This window comes from Hemiscyllium ocellatum, chromosome 35, assembly GCF_020745735.1.
Source record: "Hemiscyllium ocellatum isolate sHemOce1 chromosome 35, sHemOce1.pat.X.cur, whole genome shotgun sequence".
NCBI classification, from domain to species: Eukaryota; Metazoa; Chordata; class Chondrichthyes; order Orectolobiformes; family Hemiscylliidae; genus Hemiscyllium; species Hemiscyllium ocellatum.
Genome location: NC_083435.1, coordinates 37899063 through 37922360, shown reverse-complemented (window position 1 = coordinate 37922360; position 23298 = coordinate 37899063). Strand labels below are relative to the sequence as shown.

General features: G+C 44.6%; 1 long non-coding RNA gene across 1 annotated transcript; it reads right to left on the bottom strand.

Moving 5' to 3' along the window:
- Positions 1-8136: 8136 nt before the first annotated feature.
- Positions 8137-16363, bottom strand: LOC132832977 (uncharacterized). The gene is made up of 3 exons (XR_009647003.1): positions 16183-16363; positions 11231-11352; positions 8137-8238 (listed from the first exon to the last, which is right to left on the bottom strand). It is a non-coding gene; the product is annotated as an uncharacterized LOC132832977 (long non-coding RNA).
- Between the last annotated feature and the right edge of the window lie 6935 nt (positions 16364-23298).

Below are 23298 nucleotides of genomic sequence, written 5' to 3'. Positions count from 1 at the left end.
GACTAAGGAAATGTGAACAGTGATTGGGAAGACATAGATGTTTTTTTAGAAAAAAGCTTGATGCAGGTGAATAAGCTGCAGACCACCAAAGATATAGCACAGCGGTGGAAAATTCGTCAAAAATTGTGATTTTTAAAGGGGAAATAATGTTCACCAGAAAGCAAAACAAATGAGCCAGTGACGGAAGCAAAATACTGTGGATGCTGGACACTTTAAATAGAAACAGAGGGTGCTGGGGAAACTGGGCAAGATCTGTGGAGACAGAAACGCAGATTTAGCAGTTCGAGTCCCCTAGCAGGTCTGTATGGGCGTTCAAAAGAAAAGTCATTGGATTAAAAACTTTCCCTTTGTGTCTCCCTCTCTCTCTCTCCTCAGATGCCTGACTGGCTGAGTTTTTCCAGCACTTTCTGTATTTATTTTAGCCCGTAATGGGCACTGTGGCAGAACATAGGGATATGAGTAAAACTAAATCTTCACAAAAGGCTTTATTTATGTTTATGGGTTTATTTATGTTGGAAAATAAATAAAACTAGCAAAGGGAAACTGCAATAAAATTATTAGGATTAAAAAAATGCTATTTTGAACAGGCTGCCACTATAGGACAGAACAGGACAACACTCCGCAAAAAAACGGCACTAAAAGAAAAAATGGCCAAACTAACACACAAAAAGGAGGACACTACAACACACACCTGGGTTAAAAACCTCCCCCACAGACAGCTCACAGACATGGAAAGAACTATACTGGCCAAGGGACTCAAATACAACTACAGGGATGCCAACACAGCAGACTTCCTAGCAGCACTAGAAAGCACACTCAGGAACAATGGACTGACAGAAGAGACACAACAAACAGTGAGACAAACGGTCGTACCCATGATGATAAGAAAACGACAAACACCAAGGAGAGGGAAGCACTGAAAGCACTGAAAAATGACAAGAACATAATCATACTACCGGCAGATAAAGGCAGAATGACGGTCATCCTAGATAAATCAGACTACATCAATAAAGCACAACAACTACTCGCAGACACCAACACCTACCAAATGAAGGATTCCGACCCCACACCACAACTCACCAATAGAATAAATAACACACTAAGGAATCTACAAAAAAACGGACAGATAACCAAAGCGGACCTACAAAGAATGAAACCGGAAAGCAACAACACCCCCAGATTCTATGGACTACCCAAAGTACACAAACCAGACATCCCACTCAGACCCATAGTATCACTACCAGGGACACCAGCATACAAACTGGCCAAAGAACTACAACAAAAACTGAAACACCTGGTCAGCGGATCCAAACACTCCATACAATCAACACAGGAATTCTTGGACATCATCAAGAATACACACATAGACAAAGAAGAAACCATGGTATCATTCGACGTGACGGCACTGTTCACTTCGATTGACAAAACCCTAGCCAGAGAAACAATAGCCAACCTACTGGACATACATAACAGAACACAGGAGGCCGAACCTATCAACAAGGACGGTATACTTAAACTACTGGACCTGTGCCTCACTACACACTTTACATTCAACAATCAGATATACGAACAAATCAACGGAACACCCATGGGATCACCAATCTCGGGACTCATAGCAGAGGCAGTTATGCAAAGGTTAGAACATACAGCCATACCACAAATCCAACCCAAACTCTGGATCAGATACGTCGATGACACGTTTGTAATCATCAAAAACACAGAAATAGAAAAAAACACACCGAATCATCAACGCCACACTCACAGGAATCCGATTCACGAGAGAAGAGGAAAAGGATAGCCAACTCCCATTCCTAGACGTGTTAGTAGAGAGAACACCTAATGGAGAATTCACCACAAGGGTACACAGGAAACCAACACACACAGACCAAGTCCTAAACTATGAAAGTAACCACCCCAACACACACAAACGAAGCTGCATCAGGACACTATTCAAAAGAGCCACAACACACTGCAGTACACCAGAACTGCGAAAAGAGGAAGAGGAACACCTATACAAGTTATTTGCCAAAAACGGATACCCGTGCAACTTCATCACCAGATGCCTAAGAGATAGACCACGGAACGAGGACATGCCACAACCAAAAGGACTAGCCACACTACCATATGTCAGGAGCGTCTCAGAACTGACAGCCAGACTACTGCGACCCTTAGGACTCATAACGGCACACAAACCAACAGCCACGCTCAGACAACAACTTACTAGAACAAAGGACCCTATACCCAATATGAGCCAAACTAACGTAGTTTACAAAATACCATGCAAGGACTGCACAAAACTCTATATAGGACAAACAGGAAGACAGCTAACAATCCGCATCCATGAACATCAGCTAGCCACAAAACGACACGACCAACTATCCCTAGTAGCCACACACTCAGACAACAAGCAACATGAATTCGACTGGGAAAACACTAGTATCATAGGGCAAGCTAGACAGAGAACAGCCAGGGAATTCCTAGAAGCATGGCATTCATCCACAAACTCCATCAACAGACACATCGACCTGGACCCCATATACAAACCACTACAGAGGACAGCTGAAACTGACACCCGGAAGCGGCAAGAACAAACCACTATAAATACCGGAAGAAACATCAAAGAAGCGCTTCACAGGAGGCTCTGCAGCACTGATGATGTCCCCTAGCCTGGGGACGAACCGTTTGCAACAAAAACTTCCAGCTCGGCGAACAGAACCACAACAACGAGCACCCGAGCTACAAATCTTCACACAAACTTTAAAATGCTATTCTATAGATGTATGAATGACCAAGTAAAGGTGGGAGGGGGGAGGGGGGTATGTGACAAACACATGGAGGGCAGCAGCAGATGGATAGTATGTGAGATGGATTGTACTTGTGCATATTAAAGTATGTTACAGAGATTGAACAAGTTCAGGTCATTATATATCAGTTGGGTTTATTTTAATGATAGATAATGTAAACCTATCTGTGCTCAAAATATTGAGAAACGGAAAATATTACTAAGAATAGTTGAATTGATTTCAATTTACCTAATTTTACACAAGCAGTAACAGAAAGAGTAAGTAGGATCATGAGTTGGCATCATGACATAGATTTTGCTTTCCCAGTGGCTGTGAGCACATTTTTTTCCTTGCTATTTATTCTTTCATGGGGTGTGGGCAAAGTTGGCAAGTCCAGCATCCAGCCCAGATGAAGGACTCTGGCCTGAAACGTCGAATTTCCTGTTCCTTGGATGCTGCCTGACCTGCTGTGCTTTAACCAGCAACACATTTTCAAGTCCAGCATTTCAGCCCACCCCTAACTGTCTTTCAACTGAATGGCCCATTACACCATGTCAGACAGCAGTCAAGAGTCAACCACATTGCTGTGGGTCTGGAGATACATGTAGGCCAGACCTGGTGAGGAGGGCAGACTTCCTTTCCTAAAAGTCATTAGTGAATCAGTTGGGCTTTTAATAGAATTATCTCACAGTCGCCGTTACTGTGTGCCAGACCTTCTTTCAATTCATTGAATTTGAATTTAAATTCCACCAGTTTTAGTGATGAGATTAGAATCCACACTCACACAGCGTTAGGCTGGGCCTGTTTTTGTAGCAGGGATGGGAGGGAGGTGATGGTGGTGCCCATGTGGTGGGGGTTGTGCAGGAAAGGGAAGGTGGGGAGTGAGGTGGGGGGGGTGGGGGGAGACTGGTGAGGGGAGCTAGTGAATGGGAGAAGGAGCCATTAAACAAAAGGCTTAGACCCTGCACCCTGAGCTTCACAGTAATTGTCCATGAGGCTTGTCTGCCTACCCTAAACATGCCCAAAGTTTAAATTAGGAGTACAGAACTTAAAAATCTGTGAGGGGTTACCCTTCTCTGATCTTGGTGAGATTTTGGAAAAACTCAGAATCTCAGCTTTCTTTTTCTTCCCCTCTCGGGTTTTTTTAAATTTTACCTGCAAACATTTACGGACCATCACTGGCAAGTCCACCATTTGCCCATCCCTAATTGCCCTTGAACTGAGTGGCTAGGGATGGCAAGAGGGACAGTGAAGAGTGAATCACATTGATGCAGCCATCTGTAGGCCAGACCAAGTAAGGACAGCAGATTTCCTCCCAAAACAGCATGAGAAAGCGAGGTGGTTTTTTTTACAACAATCAATGATATTTTAATGGAGGAGGAAGCGAGGCCTGCAGACACTGGAGATCAGAGTCGAGGGTGTGGTGCTGGAAAAGCACAGCAGGTCAGGCAGCATCATGGCTGTGGTAGCAAGTCTGCTTCAGGACGTAGCTGAAGAGCTTCAGGGAGAAGAGATGACCTGGGAGGGGTGTAATGAGAGAAAGATCCTTGTAGAGAAAGTAGGAGAAGAAAGCAATGTGGGCACCACGGTGGTAGTGGGCAGCATGGTGGCACAGTGGTTAGCACTGCTGCCTCACAGCGCCAGAGACCCTGGTTCAATTCCCAACTCAGGTGACTGACTGAGTGGAGTTTGCACATTCTCCCCGGGTCTGTGTGGGTTTCCTCCGGGTGCTCCGGTTTCCTCCCACAGTCCAAAGATGTGCAGGTCAGGTGAATTGGCCATGCTAAATTGTCCATAGTGTTAGATAAATGGGTAATTGTAGGGGAATGGGTGGGTTGCGCTTCGGCAGGTCGGTGTGGACTTGTTGGGCCGAAGGGCCTGTTTCCACACTGTAAGTCTAATCTAATCTCTTCAAGGTAGGCATCCTTGGAAGAGGCTTCGCAGTGAGTTTGAATTCAATTTGGAGAAAGTGAGGTCTGCAGATGCTGGAGAGCAAAGCTGAGAATGTGGTGCTGGAAAAACAATACTGCCTGACCCACTGTGCTTTTCCAGCACCATACTATCGACTATGATATTATAATTGTCACAGCTATCACTCAAATGAGCTTTTAATTCCAATTTTCCTTTTAATTTTATATTCTAATAGCCGCTATGATGGAACTTGAATGTTTACTCCCTGAGTCTCTAGACGACTGAGCCTGGAATATTGCTGTGACACTATACCCCCTATAACAGTGGAAGGCCAGGAGAACCAGTGATGGTGTATCTTAGATATCATAAACCTCAAAATAGTTAATACAAACTATTTCACATTTGATGTTTTAATCTTCATTCTTGTGTGCTCATGAATTATTAAAAATACACCGAATCTATATATTTTCCTGCAAAAAAGCAATAGATTAAATGAACAGCTTTCTCTGATTGCAAGAAAGTGAAATGGTAAATATCAGTGTCTATATATATATAGCTCTGAATTAGAAAATGAGACCCTCACACACACGCCTGTAGCGATCTTGTGAACTGTTAATAGCACTGTATGCCAGTAGGCTCCTCGTGTTGCACAGTTTGCAAGTGCACTCTATGAAATCTATAGGTAGACTTATCCAAGGCAAGTTTGTGCAACTGGAAGATGCAAATCTTTCAAAGGGACCATGAAGGGTTGGTTGGTATGAGGGAGGAAGATTCTGGAGTACAATTGAAAGCATTAAGGAAATTGGGGGGTGGGCAGTATTTCTGGCTGCGATTCAGTGGGTGTCAAGGTCACATCAATGGTGGCACTGCCTCACAGCGCCAGGGACCATGGTTCAATTCCACCCTTGGATGGTTGTCTGTGTGGAATTTGCACATTCTCCCTGGATCCGTGTGGGTTTCTTTCAGGTACTCCAGTTTCCTCCCACAGTCCTGAGGTGTGCAGATTAAGGAGACTGGCTGTGCTAAGTTGCCCATAGAGTCCAGGGATGTGTAGGCTAGGTGGATTAGCCTTGGGGTAGGAGGTAAGTCTGGGTGGAATGTTCTTCAGAGGGTTGGTTTGGACCTGATAGGCCAAATGGCTGGTTTCCAAGTTGTAGAGATTCTATGATCTCTGTCTCCATCAGTGGGTCAGCAGCAAGATTTTTGCCTCTACTGCAAATGACAACCAAGAAATCTGTATGCAAATATGAAGGGGCTTTCCTTGAGTATGGGCTTTTGCTGAGCCCAAAGAAGAACAAAATGTCTCAATTATTTCTCATTGCTGTTTAACAAAAGCATGAAACTGAATAAACTTAAGATTGAAACTTGAAGATAGTTCAGAAAGAATTCCCTGGGAAACTGACAATTTGTTCAATGTTGGAGAGAGGTGCTTTCACAGCCACAAGTTCAGTTTCAGAGGGTCTTACCTGGCCTTAACAAGCTCAAAGAGGGAATGAATTCTTGGATTGCACAGGCAATGAAGACGCAGTTAAAATAATGTTTGGGAGTAGCAGATGCAAGTAGATTTGCAGGAAAGAGTTGAGGTGTTTGCATGGGACCAGGAAACCACATCAGTGGGGTGCCTGAAATGAACACCTGCTTTTGGTTTTCAAACTGATGTGAGCACCAAGAGGTGTGATGTGCACTTAGTGGCTTTTTGTGATCCACATATGGGTGAATATTATTGCCAGAGACATTCTGTTCTGTCTTACATTTCCTGTGCATAAAACTGCACCATAAATATTCAAATTTTATGGAGGTGGGGTTGAGGAATGGATGGAGGACAATATTCCCTGAGATTGCACTGTGCTGGCATTGCTCTGGCTATATGGCGTGCTTTGTGAAAGGATTTGCTCTGTTTGTTGTCTGTACTTGTTGAATGTTTCACAGGGAACAGTCAACAACTGAAGAATTATGTACAGAGCTGGGTGAAGTGTTGCAGTGGGTCACATACATTATCAAACTGACCTTGTAGGTAAGGAACTCTGTGAAGACATGTGGTCTGTTCATGACATGTTGTATCACACTGAGCTCCGCTGGCTGCTAATAGGAATAGGTATTGTAAGGGTCTCCCGAATGGAGGGTTCACCTGCTTTCATTTGCAAAGGAATGCAAACAGAAGTAAAATAATTCATTAATTTTTCTCTGACTAAACTCAAATGAGTCTGAATTTTAATGTCACAGACTTGGGAAACTAAACAAACTGAATCTTCAAATATTCTTCAACTGAGTCCACTTGAAATAATAATGTGTTGAAATGTACAAGTTTTTGCATGACAATGAATTCAAAGTGTCCCTCTCATGTGATGAATGACCCACCTCAGCTGTCTGAAGTCACATTTTTGCCATTTCCAAATCAGGGGGAAAAGGATATACACTGTTCATCTGGGCCCTAAACTCTATTCATTGCTGGCCCTGACCAGTTCATGGTTGAAGTTGAACAGTTTTTAAAAATGTTAGGTGATCATTTTGTGGGGGGAGAAAAAAAATCTAGAATTTTTCTGTCAGGATTCTGGTTGCGTATGAAGACTAGTGGTCAGGATGGAACACGCATTGTGCAATGGCTCCTCCAGCCAGCTTGTATACTTATGTAAGCTGGATTTGGCATAGCAACATCAACTTTTCATTTCGATCAACTCTGGATGTCAAATGGAGTCTAGATGTTCAGTGTTTCTTGCATTGTCAGATTTTGTGAGGTTGCATGTGAGGTTTCAATAAGCCTCGTGAGAACATAATATAACATTTTCACAAAATAGTTTAAAAACACAATATTTATTTTGTGTGAACTTTATTAATTAAATACTGAACATTACTTAATTGTAATTTGTATGTTGTAATTACAATTGCAATTGTATGTTGCTGTTTTGTTTTATTCGCATGATTAGGTATTGCTCATATTCAGCCATTAAAGTAATTCTGGTGGCACAGTGGTTAGCACTGCTGCCACATAGTGCTAGAGACCTGGGTTCAATTCCCACCTCAGGTGACTGACTGTATGGAGTTTGCACTTTCTCCCCATGTCTCTGTGGGTTCCCTCTGGGTGCTCTGGTTTCCTCCCACAGTCCAAAATTGTGCAGATTAGGTGAATTGGCCATGCTAAATTGCCTGTAGTGTTAGGTTCAGGGGAATGGGTCTCGGTGGGTTGCTCTTTGGAGGGTTGGTGTGGACTTGTTGGGCCGAAGGGCCTGTTTCCACACTGTAAGTAATCTTTAAAAAAACGTTATCTGAGACAGCTGAGACAACGTGGACCCAGGTGACAACCTCAGACCAGGCTGGCAGGGTCTGGCCTTCTCTGAACCACCCTATCCACTGGGATCTTCAAATCCATATCTACAAAACGGGGTGCCAATTTCTCCTCCATTTTCAGAGCAAACTTCATGAACTGTGTAAGATGGCGGTCTGATGGTGCTTGTCCAGGTCCACAAGGGCTTTTTAAAGGTGGCACTGGAGCCAGCAATCCTGGGAATCTCACGGAATGTCAGCAATGGCAATTGGGAAAATCTATCTAGAATCAGACAAGGTGCGACAGGAAGTTAGCCGGAAAGAAAAAGCAGTAAAATGTGCAAATGACACACATTTGTATCCGACAGAACAGTGTAATCATTCCAGCACATTCATTCCCAAGTAGAGTATTCCTGATTTTTCCCCCTCTGGGTAATGAGGCTAGAGGAGGAGAAAAACATAAGGATACTTGGTGGACTTTGTGAAGAGACAGCCTCAATGAAACTTCACAAAAACAACCATTTTCCAAAATATAGTAAGATTCAACACTCATTTTCACTATATCTCCTTCTTTCAGTATCTGGTCTCCGAGTTCATGGGAACTCTGTTTCAGTTCTGGCCTCTCTTGTCTCCATTTCTATCTCTCTCTCTGCATTTGTCTCTCCTCCCTCCATCTGACTGTATTTCTACCTTTCACCCTCTGTCACAAAAGTATCCTCAAAAGAATGTATTAGTTTGAAAACCACTGTTTTGGAACATTTAGAATAACAATACACTTGTCATGGAGCTAAAGGGGCGTGGTCACGGCATTGGAGGGTGTGGTCTCACTAGTAATGGACTGCAATGAAAAACCTCACCATTTGTCCTTACTGTTGGCTCTGCCATAGCTAATAAAAAGAGGAAGTTCCTACCGCAACAACACAAAACTGACAGTGTAGTCAGTGATGGCTTCAGGACTTACATCAAAGTTCCGGCAATTATGTTTGGATTTCCAAGAATCCTTCAACCAAGGTATTACTTAGTAAATTCATGACTACCTGCGTGAACAAGTGACATTGATTATAAGCTGTCTATAAAAGAGCGTGGAAAGGTCATTACTTAGATTCTCAAATGATGGGTATGTGGTCTGTGACGGAAGACTGGTCATCCCCATTTATACAACTCAAATTGCATTCCTATTTCTGAATCCAAATCAAATTTTTGAGGCTGTAGTTAAATTAAGGTGGTGTAATTAATCCAGAGAAGAATTAAAGCACAAGAAAATATGCAAAATGGGTACGTAATGTTAAGATTAGATTCCCTAGAGTGTGGAAACAAGTCCTTCGGTCCAACCAGTCCACCCTTACCCTCCGAAGAGTAACCCACCCCAACCCATTTCCCTCTGACTAATGCACCTAACACTATGGGCAATTTAACATGGCCAATTCACCTCGCCTGCACATCTTTGGACTGTGGGAGGAACCCAGAGAAAACCCACATACACAAGGGGAGAATGTGCAAACTCCACATAGACAGTCGCCTGTGGCTGCAATTGAACCCAGGTCCCTGGTGCTGTGAGGCAGCAGTGCTAACCACTGAGTCACCGTGCCGCCCATAACATTGTCACTTGTTAACATTTTTATAAAACAATTTCAAAAGGGTTGAAACAGGTATAGCAGTCTGCGGATGCAATCCACCTTGTGTCAATTACCGCTTCCCCCGTCCTCCTCCTCTCCCACCTACCCTCCTCCTTTCTGTCCTTATCCTCCTCCCCAGCTTCCCTCCTCCCTGTCCTGCACCTTTCCATCCCCCTCTTCCCCCACCTTAACCTTTCCCCCACCATCTCATGCAGCACCATTCCCCCCTCCCCCCCCGGCCCCTCCTTTCCCTACCCATCACTATCTAATTTCCCCAAACACGCTTCCTCCCACCACATATCCACCTGGCCTCCTCCTCTTTTCTCAACCACGCCCCCCCCCTTCCTCTACCCACCACCCAATGCCAGACTCCTCCTTTCTCCCCACCCACTACCTCCTGCTCCTCTGACTCCTTATCTCCCATCTACTACCCACCCTGCCTCCACCTCCTCCCTCCCCCACCCCAATTCCTCTTGTCTTGTACCTACCTCCAGCTTCTACTTCCACATACCCCAGCTTCGCCCTCCCACCTCACCCTTTCTCTCTACCTGCACACATTTACTCTTTCCTCGCCCCACATCTACCTTCCCTCTCTCCCCTGATGTGCACTGACTCCTCTTTCTCCCTCTGCTGCTGCACTCCAGACCCCTTGATTTCCCCCACACCCTTCCGTCCCTGCACACACCCACTCCTCCACGCAATATCCTTTCCTTCCTCCCAGCCCATATCTCTCTGGTATCCCCTCCTAACCACTGGCTTCCTTACTCTCTCCAGCTCACTCATGGGAACTGTCTGTGTGATTGGAGTTGTGTTGGGAGCTATCAGTGGAATCAGGTGGTGTAATTTGATTGATATAGCCTAGTTGTTTAAAATCTGTCCAGATTCCCATTCAGGATTTGCAGTAGGAACAGAGGAGTCTTGATCTAACCTATAATCCTGCAAATCATATTGTCCTGAGGCTAAAATAATAGATAGATTAGAACTCCTACAGTATGGAAACAGGCCCTTTGGCCTAACAAGTCCACACTGACCCTCCAAAGAGTAACCCACCCTACCCATTCCCCTACATTTCTCTCTGACTAATGCACTTGACTCCTTGGGCAATTTAACATGGCCCATTCACCTGACCTACACATCTTTGGGCTGTGGGAGGAAACCCATGCAGCCATGGAGAGAACGTGCAAACTCCACACAGTCACCTGAGGCTGGAATTGAACCCAGATCCCTGGTGCTATGAGGCAGCACTGCTAACCACTGAGCCAGCATGCCACCCAGGATAGGAATAAGATGATGAGCCTGCTGGGGAATCATTGAGGATTGACTGAAAAACATAACTGTGTATATCCTCTGGAATGTATCGGAGTGTCTGCCTCGAGTGAATGGTAGCAATGTCTTCAAACATCTTCCACCGCCAACTGAAAGTGAAAGAGTGCTGATGTGAATGAGTCATGCTAATGTGAGCAGGGAGAACGCTGAGGGGATTTACAGGCCAACAGTCCCTGTTCACCAGAAGGAATCCCCTTCATTCACGGGCCTTCACTTTGTCCACCATTTTCTTTCTTGATCTTCCAAGCGTCTGATTCCTTCTACCAACTGCAATCCTTCTGAAACTTTTTCTAATTTCTGGGTCTCTACAACTACTTTTCACATTTGACTTACTTGCTTTGTTGTTTGAATTTCTTTCTGCTTTCTGGCTGTTGTCCCTTCAGTATTGCTGTGTCTTTTATCTCTGGCTGTTGCTTCATTCTCTATTAAAATCTCCCTTAATGTTTTTCTGATCCCTTAAATGAAAACAAAGTGAATTACTGGGTGTCTGTGTTGTGATAAAAGGTGTATACTATATATATATATATATCAGTCCAGATTTTCTACCGACCAGACGGTCGTTATTTCAGATTAGTTGGGAGTTGTGTATGAAGGAAACCTCACTGTAGCTGACTCCACAGGAATTGCCTGGGAAATTAAGATTTCACTGGACATTTTCCTCTTTACCTAGAACCTCTGAAAGTCTCCATTTAAACCACTCAATTTAGAGGGTTACAATTAAATTACATAAAATAGTTACAGAGGAAATGTTAGACTATCATATATGTATTGTTTAACTCCTGAGTAACTCTTAAACTTCCCCCCATACTTCACACTGACATTCTGAACTACACCACCCAGACGACTTAGACCCTTCTATATCTGTCACCAGACATGATCTGACACCCTTCCTGGCATACTTCCTATTCTCTCTCATTCCTCCACTGCTAGATTCCCAACATCCTCAGACCAGACTCACCACTACTGCCAGACATGACTTGAGTCTTGGCCCAGCACCCCCCCAACCATGAACCAGAAATCCTCAGACCTAAAACCCACCCTCCCCGATTTCTCCCATCGACCCAGACCTACCATAAACACTGCAGTGCTTACCTGGCCAACTTGCCACCTTCACCCTGGCACCTTGCTTTGTCCTCACCTGACAACCTATTCCCCACTCACCAGTCATCCTATTCCTAGCACCCTACATATCTCAAACCCTAGGTCTCCTATTATCTAGCATCAACCCTCCCAGCATCTAACATGACACTTACCTTATGTGCTTAGATACAGCATCTGTAAACACCTTTACATTTCAGAAGGTGGCAGCTGACTGTTGTGGAAAGGGGATGGAGTTTTCTTTCCCTGATAGCTCCATGCTGTGACAGAACTGTCATAATGAAGTGTGGCTTGGCATTTCTTGAAATCACCTCTCAGGAATGTGGAGTTCCTTCCTTTCATAATAGTAATGGGGAGCAATCTGCTCCTCACAAACTCCAGCTTGTCATTTGAGATTTGGGTTTTGATGTAGAGGCAGATATATTTGGGTTAGTACTGTAAAAGTATCTTTTTTTGAAGAAAAGTCAAAAAGTCATTTGGAACAGTGGCCTAAGTGCAAAATTGCCAAGAAAGTATGTGCCTGCAATTCAGTGCCTGGCAGACACCTAGGGTGGTAATGGATATAATGTTTATGCTGCTGAGTTTAACAACAGACCAGACACTATTGTTTTAACTTTTGGCTTCAGTGTAGACAAATCAGGAGTTTATTTCAGGGGAATCCTGCATTCTAACAGAAGTGGTTTTTAATCTATGGAGTTTCCACGTTGAGAGCATGTATAGAAGTGTTTCAGCTAATGTATAGGCCATTAGAATGTTCATGTCAACAGACTCATAAAACTGTCTCAATGTCCCAGAAAAAGACACTGAAGAGCTGGTCAGGTAAAAGATTAAACAGTTGTGATAGAGGCAATCTTTCTTTTCTCTGAACTGGAATCTCTGTGAAATGATAGTGTTTGCTGTAAGTGTTAATATCTTTGTAATGTTCTTTATTTTTTTGTGTAATAAACTTTGCTTCTGTTGTTAAAGGACATCTGCAACCTCATTTAAACATGTTTGTGAGAAAGCACCATGGTAACCAACTTCCAAGCTTAAGCATACGGTGTATGAAGCCATGTTTAACTCTGGGATCTGATTTGTCGAAATTTTCCCATCAGCTGGGATCATAACATGGTGTACTGTATACTGTGCTCTTTTGTAAGAGGAGCCCTGTTACACTAATATTTGTGTAGCAGAAGATTGCATACATTGAGGGGTTGTAGCAGGTGATCTCTTACAATGACAGTACTGTAATGGAGGTCCCTTACATTGAATGCAGTAACAGTGGATGTCTTGTAGAAACAGTATTATAACAGTGCCTCCTGTGCACTGACAGTGCAATAGTGAGTATTTTCACACTGGCTTTTCTGCAGGGGGGGGTGGATGTTACCTAAAAACAGTGCTGTACTAGTGAATCCCTGTAACAGGGGTATGTTACAATGAAAATGCTGAAAAAGATATTTCTCTGCAGTTACAGCGCTCTGCAGCCAGTGTTGTTTATACCTGTGTCCTAACTTTTTTTTTAATTTCAAAAATATACTTTATTCATAAAATAATTTGATGGTCTGTACAGTTGGTCATGCCCTACATATGTAAACATTTACATATAGAGATCAGAATTTATTGTATTTATATACAGGTCTGTACACTTTTCAATCATATGCCCATATATTGAGCTGAGGCGTCAGCAGAGCCCAAATGACTGCACGGGCCCCCGTTCTTCTTTAGGCAGGCAGATGTTAAACGGTGGTCTTTCCCCACCGCGCCTTGGCGGCAGCTGCCCCAAGCTTCAGCGCGTCCCTCAACACGTAGTCCTGGACCTTGGAATGTGCCAGTCAGCAACACTCAGTCGGGGTCAACTCCTTCAGCTGGAAGATCAACAGGTTTCGGACCACCCAGAGAGTGTCCTTCACCGAGTTGATGATACTCCAGGCGCAGTTGATGTTCGTCTCGGTGTGCGTCCCGGGGAACAGGCCGTGGAGCACGGAGTCCCCCTAACTGTCCTGTAAAAGGGGGTCACTTACAAGTGCTGCAGCAGGCAGAACCTTACTCTGGCTGCAGTGATAGTATTTTATCACGGTGCCCTAATGGTGACTGTGCCTTATTAGGGGGGTCACATATTCAAGTGCTTTATCAGAGGATTCCCTTATGGTAATTGTGCTTTATCAAAGTGTTCTATCTGATGACTGTGACTGCTCTATTTATTAATTTATGCAACAAGGACATTGCTGGCTGGAGCAGCACTTATTGCCCATGGAGTCAGAGAGATGTACATCACGGAAACAGACTCTTCAGTACAACTCATCCATTCCAAGATATCCTAACCTAGTCTAGTCCCGTTTGCCAGCACTTGGCCCATTTCCCTCTAAACCCTTGCTATTCATACACCCATCCAGATGCCTTTTAAATACTGTAATTGTACCAGCTTCCACCACTTCCTCTAGCAGCTCAGGCCATACATGCACTTCCTTCTGAGTGAAAAAGTTGTCCCTTAGGTCCTTTTTATATCTTTCCCGTCTCACCCTAAACCTAGGCTCTCTGGTGTTGTATGATTTTTAATTTTATCTTAACATAAGTTCCAGGATTTACATATTAAAGAACCGAGCTGAAAATGTGTTGCTGGTTAAAGCACAGCAGGTCAGGCAGCATCCAAGGAACAGGAGATTCGACGTTTCGGGCCAGAGCCCTTCATCAGGAATGAGGAGAGGGTGCCAGGCAGGCTCAGATAAAAGGTAGGGAGGAGGGACTTGGGGGAGGGGCGATGGAGATGTGATAGGTGGAAGGAGGTCAAGGTGAGGGTGATTGGCTGGAGTGGGGTGGGGGCGGAGAGGTCAGGAAGGAGATTGCAGGTTAGGAGGGCGGTGCTGAGTTCAAGGGAATCGACTGAGACAAGGTGGGGGGAGGGGAAATGAGGAAACTGGCGAAATCTGAGTTCATCCCTTGTGGTTGGAGGGTTCCCAGGTGGAAGATGAGGCACTCTTCCTCCAATCGTCGTGTTGTTATGGTCTGGCGATGGAGGAATCCAAGGACCTGCATGTCCTCGGTGGAGTGGGAGGGAGAGTTAAAGTGTTGAGCCATGGGGTGGTTGGGTTGGTTTGTCCGGGCGTCCCAGAGGTGTTCCCTGAAGCGTTCTGCAAGTAGGCGGCCCGTCTCCCCAATATAGAGGAGGCCACATCGGGTGCAGCGGATGAAATAGATGATGTGTGTGGAAGTGCAGATGAATTTGTGGTGGATATGGAAGGATCCCTTGGGGCCTTGGAGAGAGGTAAGGGGGGAGGTGTGGGCGCAAGTTTTGCATTTCCTGCGGTTGCAAGGGAAGGTGCCTGGAGTGGAGGTTGGGTTGGTGGGGGGTGTGGACCTGACGAGGGAGTCACGAAGGGAGTGGTCTTTGCGGAACGCTGATAGGGGAGGGGAGGGAAATATATCCCTGGTGGTGGGGTCCGTTTGGAGGTGGCGGAAATGACGGCGGATGATACGCTGTATACGGAGGTTGGTGGGGTGGTAGGTGAGAACCAGTGGGGTTCTGTCCTGGTGGTGGTTGGAGTAGGTCAGGCAGCATCCAAGGAACAGGGAATTCGACGTTTCGGGCCAAAGCCCTTCATCAGGAATGAGGAAAGTGTGTCCAGGGAAATTCGACGTTTCGGGCCAAAGCCGAAACTAAAGAACTGAAACTAGCAAATCCATTGTAAAAAAATGAAAGACTTAACAATCTAAGTTTGTTCAATGTATCATTGTAATCTTTTGCTGTAAATTCTGTGCCCAGTTCCACTTGTTACCTGATGAAGAAGCGACACTCCGGAAGCCAGTGCTTCCAATTAAACCTGTTGGACTATAACCTGGTGTTGTGTGATTTTTAACTTTGCCCACCCCAGCCCAACACCGACATCTCCAAATTATCTTTTACAATGGGCTGCAAGTTTGGATTCATTAATATCAAATCCCAGAACTTCTTTCACACAGTCACATTCTCGAGATAATTTAAGGTTTTATAACAAGGTGAATCTCAGCTGAGACAATGTGTGAGGTTACAGACTGTCTGTATCCCACCCCTGAGTGAGTGAGTCAGTCGGACAGGCAGACGTTTTTGGAAAAAGGGGGACATCCACATTGAAGCTTCTGCCGAGGTGTCATTTGTTAATATTTTGTGGAACTTGATGTAACACAACCTTCTGCCTTAGAGCTGAATGTACAGATACCGCGCCAAGACTCACCGCAACAAACCAGGGTGTGTTCAGGAGAGGAGATAAAAATTTCACACACAAGGCGAAAGTGGGGTTGTTGTCGGTCAGAAAACGAGAACAACTGAGGTACCTAATCCCCCCGGAAAGACGGTGAAATCAGTCCCAAACAGTTATAGACATCCAGCAGGGTTTACAGGTGCGCACCTCCAACTCCAGCACCACTCCGACCACCCGCACTAGGAGGCAGGGAGCGAGGAGACACGGCAAGAACTACAACTCCCGTCAGGCACCGCTGACAGTCAGTACGCAGGCGCTGGGACCACCTGCAGCATGGGTAATGTAGTTCAGGGGGAGAGTCTCATCTGCTCAGCGCATGTGCAGAACCACGAGGAGCCACCACGCCAGATTCTGGATCACTGGTGCTGGAAGAGCACAGCAGTTCAGGCAGCATCCAAAGTGCAGCAAAATCAACGTTTCAGGCAAAAGCCCTTCATCAGGAATACAGGCAGAGAGGCTGAAGCATGGAGAGATAAGCTAGAGGAGGGTGGGGGTGGGGAGAGAGTAGCATAGAGTACAATATGCTGTGGGGTGAGTGGGGGAGGGGATGAAGGTGATAGGTCAGGGGAGGAGGGTGGAGTGGATAGGTGGAAAAGGAGACAGGCAGGTAGGACAGGTCATGGGGACAGTGCTGAGCTGGAAGTTTGGAAGTAGGGTGAGGTGGGGGAAGGGGAAATGAGGAAACTGTCCACGTTGATGCCCTGGGGTTGGAGTGTTCCGAGGCGGAAGATGAGGCGTTCTTCGTCCAGGCGTCTGGTGGTGAGGAAGCGGCGGTGAAGGAGGCCCAGGACCACCATGTCCTCAGCAGAGTAGGAGGGGGAGTTGAAATGTTGGGCCACGGGGCGGTGTGGTTGATTGGTGCGGGTGTCCCGGAGATGTTCCCTAAAGCGCACTGCTACGCGGCGTCCAGTCTCCCCAATGTAGAGGAGACCGCATCGGGAGCAACGGATACCATAAATTATATTAGTGAATGTGCAGGTAAAACGTTGATGGATGTGGAAGGCTCCTTTAGGGCATTGGATAGAGGTGAGGGAGGAGGCCACCAGACGCCTGGAGGAAGAACACCTCATCTTCTGCCTCAGAACACTTCAACCCCAGGACATCAATGTGGACTTCAGCAGTTTCCTCATTTCCCCTTCCCCCACCTCACCCTAGTTCCAAACTTCCAGCTCAGCACTGTCCCCATGACTTGTCCTACCTGCCTACTCCTTTTCCACCTATCCACTCCACCCTCCTCCCCTGACCTATCACCTTCATCCCCTCCCCCACTCACCCATTGTACTCTATGCTACTTTCTCCCCACCCCCACCCTCCTCTAGCTTATCTCTCCACCCTTCAGGCTCACTGCCTTTATTCCTGATGAAGGGCTTTTGCCCAAAACGTCGATTTCGTTGCTCCTCGGATGCTGCCTGAACTGCTGTGCTCTTCCAGCACCACTGATCCAGAATCTGGTTTCAGCAACTGCAGTCATTGTTTTTACCACACCAGAATCAGCATAGTGTTTACAACGCGCGGAACACCAAATATCTCAAATAAAACCAGCACAGGGAGTGTTTACACCGTGCAGAACACTAAATATCTAGATTAAAACTAACACCAGGGAGTGTTTACACCGTACAGAACACTAAATATCTCAAACGAAACCAGCACCGGGGAGTATTACACACCAATAGTAAACATCTCACAGGGAAGTGTTTATCCTGTGGATAATCCGTGGTGGATTTGACTCGGATCTAAAGTAGCTAAAGCTGCAAACACTTGTTGTGGATGTGTTCGCTGTGGATCACCTTGTTGTCCAGCAGCTCCCTCATGCTACAACTGCAACACATTATCCAACCTGCCATCTCAATCGTATTTATTTAAATTATGAAATAAATTCTTCTTGTATCTCTGCTCTTCACTGTTGAAGTATACCCACTCTGAATATTGAATATTTCCTTTTTTTTTAAATGCACTTGTATCAATCTTATGTTTAAACTAATTGCAAGAAACAAAAAAAAAAGCCTGGATCCCAGAATACAACTGGAAGCTCAGGGTCAATTTTGTGGGCAGAACGTTCTGCAAAGTGGTCACCCCAAGCTATGTCTTGTAGAATACCCACCTCTGCCTGTAAAAATGGCCCTGAGCGTCTCGCCTATATTCTAGCACCAACTCTGTATACCAGGCCTTGTTATCACATGATGTGCTGTTACACACAACCCATTGTTAGTCACTAACCATTTCCAGTAACAGTTATTCACCCTCCGACTCAGATCGTTATCCACTCCTTTGTGTATTCAAATGTATTTCTCACTGTTTGGGCTCTATCCTCACTCATCATCCCATCACCATGTCCCCACCCAGCCCGGATGAAAGATTTATGCCTGAAACGTCGACTCCCCTGCTCCTTCATGCTGCCTGACCGGCTGTGCTTTTTCAGCACCACACTTTTCGACTAATCTGCAGTCCTCACTTTCTCCCCCTCCCCCCACCGTATTTTCTGCATAAAAAGCTCACCAGACCCGAAAGGTTAACTTTGATTTCTCTTTCCAGATGCTGCCACATCTGCTGAGGGATTTTTTTTTTAGCAACTTCTGTTTTTTTTTGTTTCTGAGCTTTCCATTGCCTCCACTTTAGCACAACACCCTGGTCCCTGGCCAACCTCTCTGTGTTGGGCATGCTGCAGTGCTCCAGTGAAGCTCAGTGTAAGCTGGAAGAAGAGTACCTCATTATCCGCTGCAGCCCTCTGGACTCAAAATCGAGCTTAATAACTTTAGGGCTTGAAGTCTCCTATGTCCTAGCCCCCACTTCCATACACTAGGCCTTGTTATCACATAGGTAAAAGCAATGACTGCAGATGCTGGAAACTAGGTTCTGGATCAGTGGTGCTGGAAGAGCACAGCAGTTCAGGCAGCATCCAAAGTGCAGAGAAATCGACATTTCAGGCAAAGGCCCTTCATCATATAGTTTGCTATTACACACAAGTCATGAATAATTCCTATTCACAGCTATTCACCCTCTCAGCTAGATCACTATCTACTCCCTTGTCTGTCCAATTGTTCTCCCTCTTTGGGCTCTATCCCGAACTATCATTTGTCCTTACCACCCTACCACCCCACCCCACCCCCACCCCTCCCAATCCTACCTTCTGCATAAAAAAAACATTTTCGCAGGTTACCATCAGTTTTGAGGAAGTGTCACCCTACCCCAAATTTAACTCTTAATTTCTCTGCATGGATGTTGCCAGACCTGCTGAGCTTTTCCAGCAATTTCTGTTTGTTTCTGATTTATAGCTTCCACAGTTCCTTCCGTTTTTATTTAAATATCTGTTTCCTTCCTCCACTAAATACCTCAATACACTGACCCCCAGCAGTTTTGTTGAAATTGCAGTGTTGGCTACTTATATATGCACTCACGAGCTGAGTCAATTGATGAGAATCCACTTTCATCCGGTTCATAATTAAGTTGCTCTTTCAATGCACCCCTTGAAAGTAAATCTATTCAAAGCCAGAACGACATAATTCAAAAACTGAAAGTTAACACAAAATTGAGTTTGAGAGACACTTTCTTATCTTGCAAATGTCCAAGGCTGAACTGAATTTGCTGGTTGATTTTACATGCACCCAACAGTGAGGAGCTAGCTGAGTCAGTTTCTAATTGCATTTTCTCAAGTGATTGGAAAAGGGCAGTGGTATCCCAAATTGTTCAACTTCTGCTGATCAGTGTATGTTGATGATTTAGATTTTGGCTGGAGGTAATGATACTGATATTTACAGATGTTACTAAAATGAAAATAGATAACAATTCTTAGTTACAGAAAGCTGCATTTAAAACACAGCACTTGGAGAAATTGGAGAATCATCACTTTGAATGACAGAATGGAAACCTTGAAAACGAGTTTAATTGGTAGTGCTTTCATACAAACCTTCTTGCAAAGCATGGGAATTTCATACTTCTTGGGTCTCTAGTCCTAATTCCAAGTTTATTAAGACCACAAGACATAGGAGTGGAAGTAAGGCCATTCGGCCCATCGAGTCCACTCCGCCATTCAATCATGGCTGATAGGCATTTCAACTCCACTTACCAGCGTTCTCCCCGTAGCCCTTAATTCCTCGAGACATCAAGAATCTATCAATCTCGGCCTTGAAGACATTTAGCGTCCCGGCCTCCACTGCACTCCGTGGCAATGAATGCCACAGACCCACCACTCTCTGGCTGAAGAAATGTCTCCGCATTTCTGTTCTGAATTGACCCCCCTCTAAATCTAAGGCTGTGTCCACGGGTCCTAGTCTCCTCACCTAACAGAAACAATTTCCTAGCGTCCACCCTTTCCAAGCCATGTATTATCTTGTAAATTTCTATTAAATCTCCCCTTAATCTTCTAAACTCCAATGAATAAAATCCTTATTCCTTAACCTCCATGCCTCTTTTAAAAAAAATCGACCCAGAATTGTTATCACATACAACCGAGCAACTTTCCCATGATGGAAATCACTGTGATCTTTGGTGACTTTTAAAAAAACTACTACACACCATCCATGAATACACCCCTGTAGCCAATTCAATATTTACATGAAAAGCCCATTATGGACAAGGCAAACCATCAAAACAGAGGGAGAGGTAAGAGGCAAGAGAGGGAAGAGGCTAAATCAAAATAGGGTTGGGGGTCAAATTATGCACTGTACCTACCCAGTGCCCACTTCTCTCTAAAGGCACGAAGACCATTGATGGACACCCTCTCCAAGGACACCTCGGCACAATGTAACCATGGAAGAGGTGCAGACAGTTGGCAGAGATGCTGCCTTCTACAGCCCACTGCTTGGACTCATTTATAGCAAGAGCAAGAGTTTAGCAAGATTTTTTCAAATCTCTCCACCCTGGAGGCTCCCTGCCTTCATTCCTGATGAAGGGCTTTAGCCCGAAACATCGATTTTCCTGCTTTTCGGATGCTGCCTGACCTGCTGTGGCTTTTCTGGTACCACTCTAATCTAGACTCTGATCTCCAGCATCATTTTTGCCTCATTTATAGCAAGCCCGGCCAGGCCTAGGAGCAGACCCACGAAGAAATCTTCGGCTCGCCCACACCCTTCCACATTGGGGACCCAAAGATCAGTGACATGGGGCTGAAGTGCAACCAAAAACAGAAAATATGATTTTTCAAATAATTAAAAAAGGGAGTACAATCATCCTTAAGTAATTTGTCCACAATCCACAGACTGTGTAGTGCTGTAAAATAAACCTCTAGTCTGAAATTATTGAGAGTTCCTGAAATTAGATGTTCTTTCTTTGGCTTTTGCTGTGCATTATAGAGGAGCCGGATTTTGTTTTAAACAGGAGCAGGAAGTTTCCCGTTCCCTGACTTTCTTCTTCTCCATCCCCCGAGTTGGGAAGAGGGGGCCGGGATCAAACTGCTGTCTTAGGTTTCTGGGCACAGAAGGTTTTGATGCAGGCTGCATTTTTGGGGGAAAAAAAATCTCTTCCTCTTGCCATGTGCTATACAACTTGCAGACCCGACTTTCAGTTGCTGGGTATCCAAAAAAAAATCATTGCAACCGGATAAAGTCACAGCTGTTAATCATTTATAATAATTCGCTTTCCTATAACTCTATAAATATCGCCAAGATATTTTCTGCAGTTTCACGCCATCTACAGACTAAACCCACTAAGTGTCCTGAGCAGAGAGAATGGGTAATTGGTACAACTGCAATGACAACACAATGACAGTCTAATTGATTTTACAAGATGTAACTTTGTAGGAAAGTACCAATTCAGCAGGTTATAAATAGCAATTGACCATGCATTAATATTTTAAACTCCATTTTCAAACTGAAGTAACAATCATTTCAAAGTCCTCAGTGCAGTTTTCCAGAATGCCAGCTGAATCTTGGATAAGTATAACAGGATTAAAGCACTTCCAAAACGTTCCATAATATCAAAGTATATTGGGACTAAAAAACTAAGTAAACTGGGAATGTTACCAAACATAATCTTTTATTTTCTTTGAATCGGATTTGAATAACATTTTCTTTTCGAATACATTATTTTTTTTACAAAAGTGAGGCAACTGCTTTTACAGGTGGCTATTCCCCACTGGGTCACCCAGTGCAGACTGTGGCTTGACTTTAGGTGTGGTGCAAATGTTAATTTAATAACTACTGAAACAACAACGACACACCCAAACTGATACAGATGATGTCCATTCTGGAGATTAACTGTGAATGTGCTTACACTGATGTTCACATCATTGCAAAAACAAAGCACTAGAGCAGCAAGCATATATTATCTTAAACATTTAGTGACGTGGTCCTGCTACAAATAAAATGCAAAATGAGTATAATCCAGAGGTACACGATAGCATGGGAAAGCTGGAATCTGTAACCATCAAAACCACATTATTCACAATGAAAACAGGCTGGAGTAATTAGGTGGACTTGGGGATCAAAGTAGAGTGTAGAAGGGGTAGTAATAAAATTATATATTAAGAAAACTTTGGAATAATAAATCCCAACCTATGGTTGCAAGAACTTCAGAACTTTTATGTCATTACTATCTCTTCAATGTAGTTCCTATAACCTGTATATGAAACTCACAGTTCCTTCATTTTTTTTGGTTATTGTAATTATTTTTGAAGCTTTATTTGCAATGAGCTGAAGGGTGATGTCTCACATGTACATATTCTTAAAGTTCTTGCCCTGCTCTAAAACAGTACTACTGCCTTATCTCAGTATCTACACGGCTTCCCTCCCCTTCCTGGATCTCTCCACCTCCATTTCAAGCATTTGATTCAACATTGACATAGACTTCAAATCCACCGACTCCCAAACTACCTGGACTACATCTCCTTTCACCACCCACCCCCTGTAAAAACACTATCCCTTACTCCTAATTCCTCCACCTCCACTACATCTGCTCCCAGGAGAAGCAATTCCACTCAAGAACATCTCAGATGGCCTTCAACTTCAGGGACCGCAATTTCCACTCCCATGCGGTCAACAATGCCCACTAGCACATCTCTTTCACTTCCTACCCCTCCACCCTTGAATCTCACCCCTCCAACCATAACAAGGATAGAACCCTGTGGTCCTCACCTTCCACCCCAGCAACCTCCGG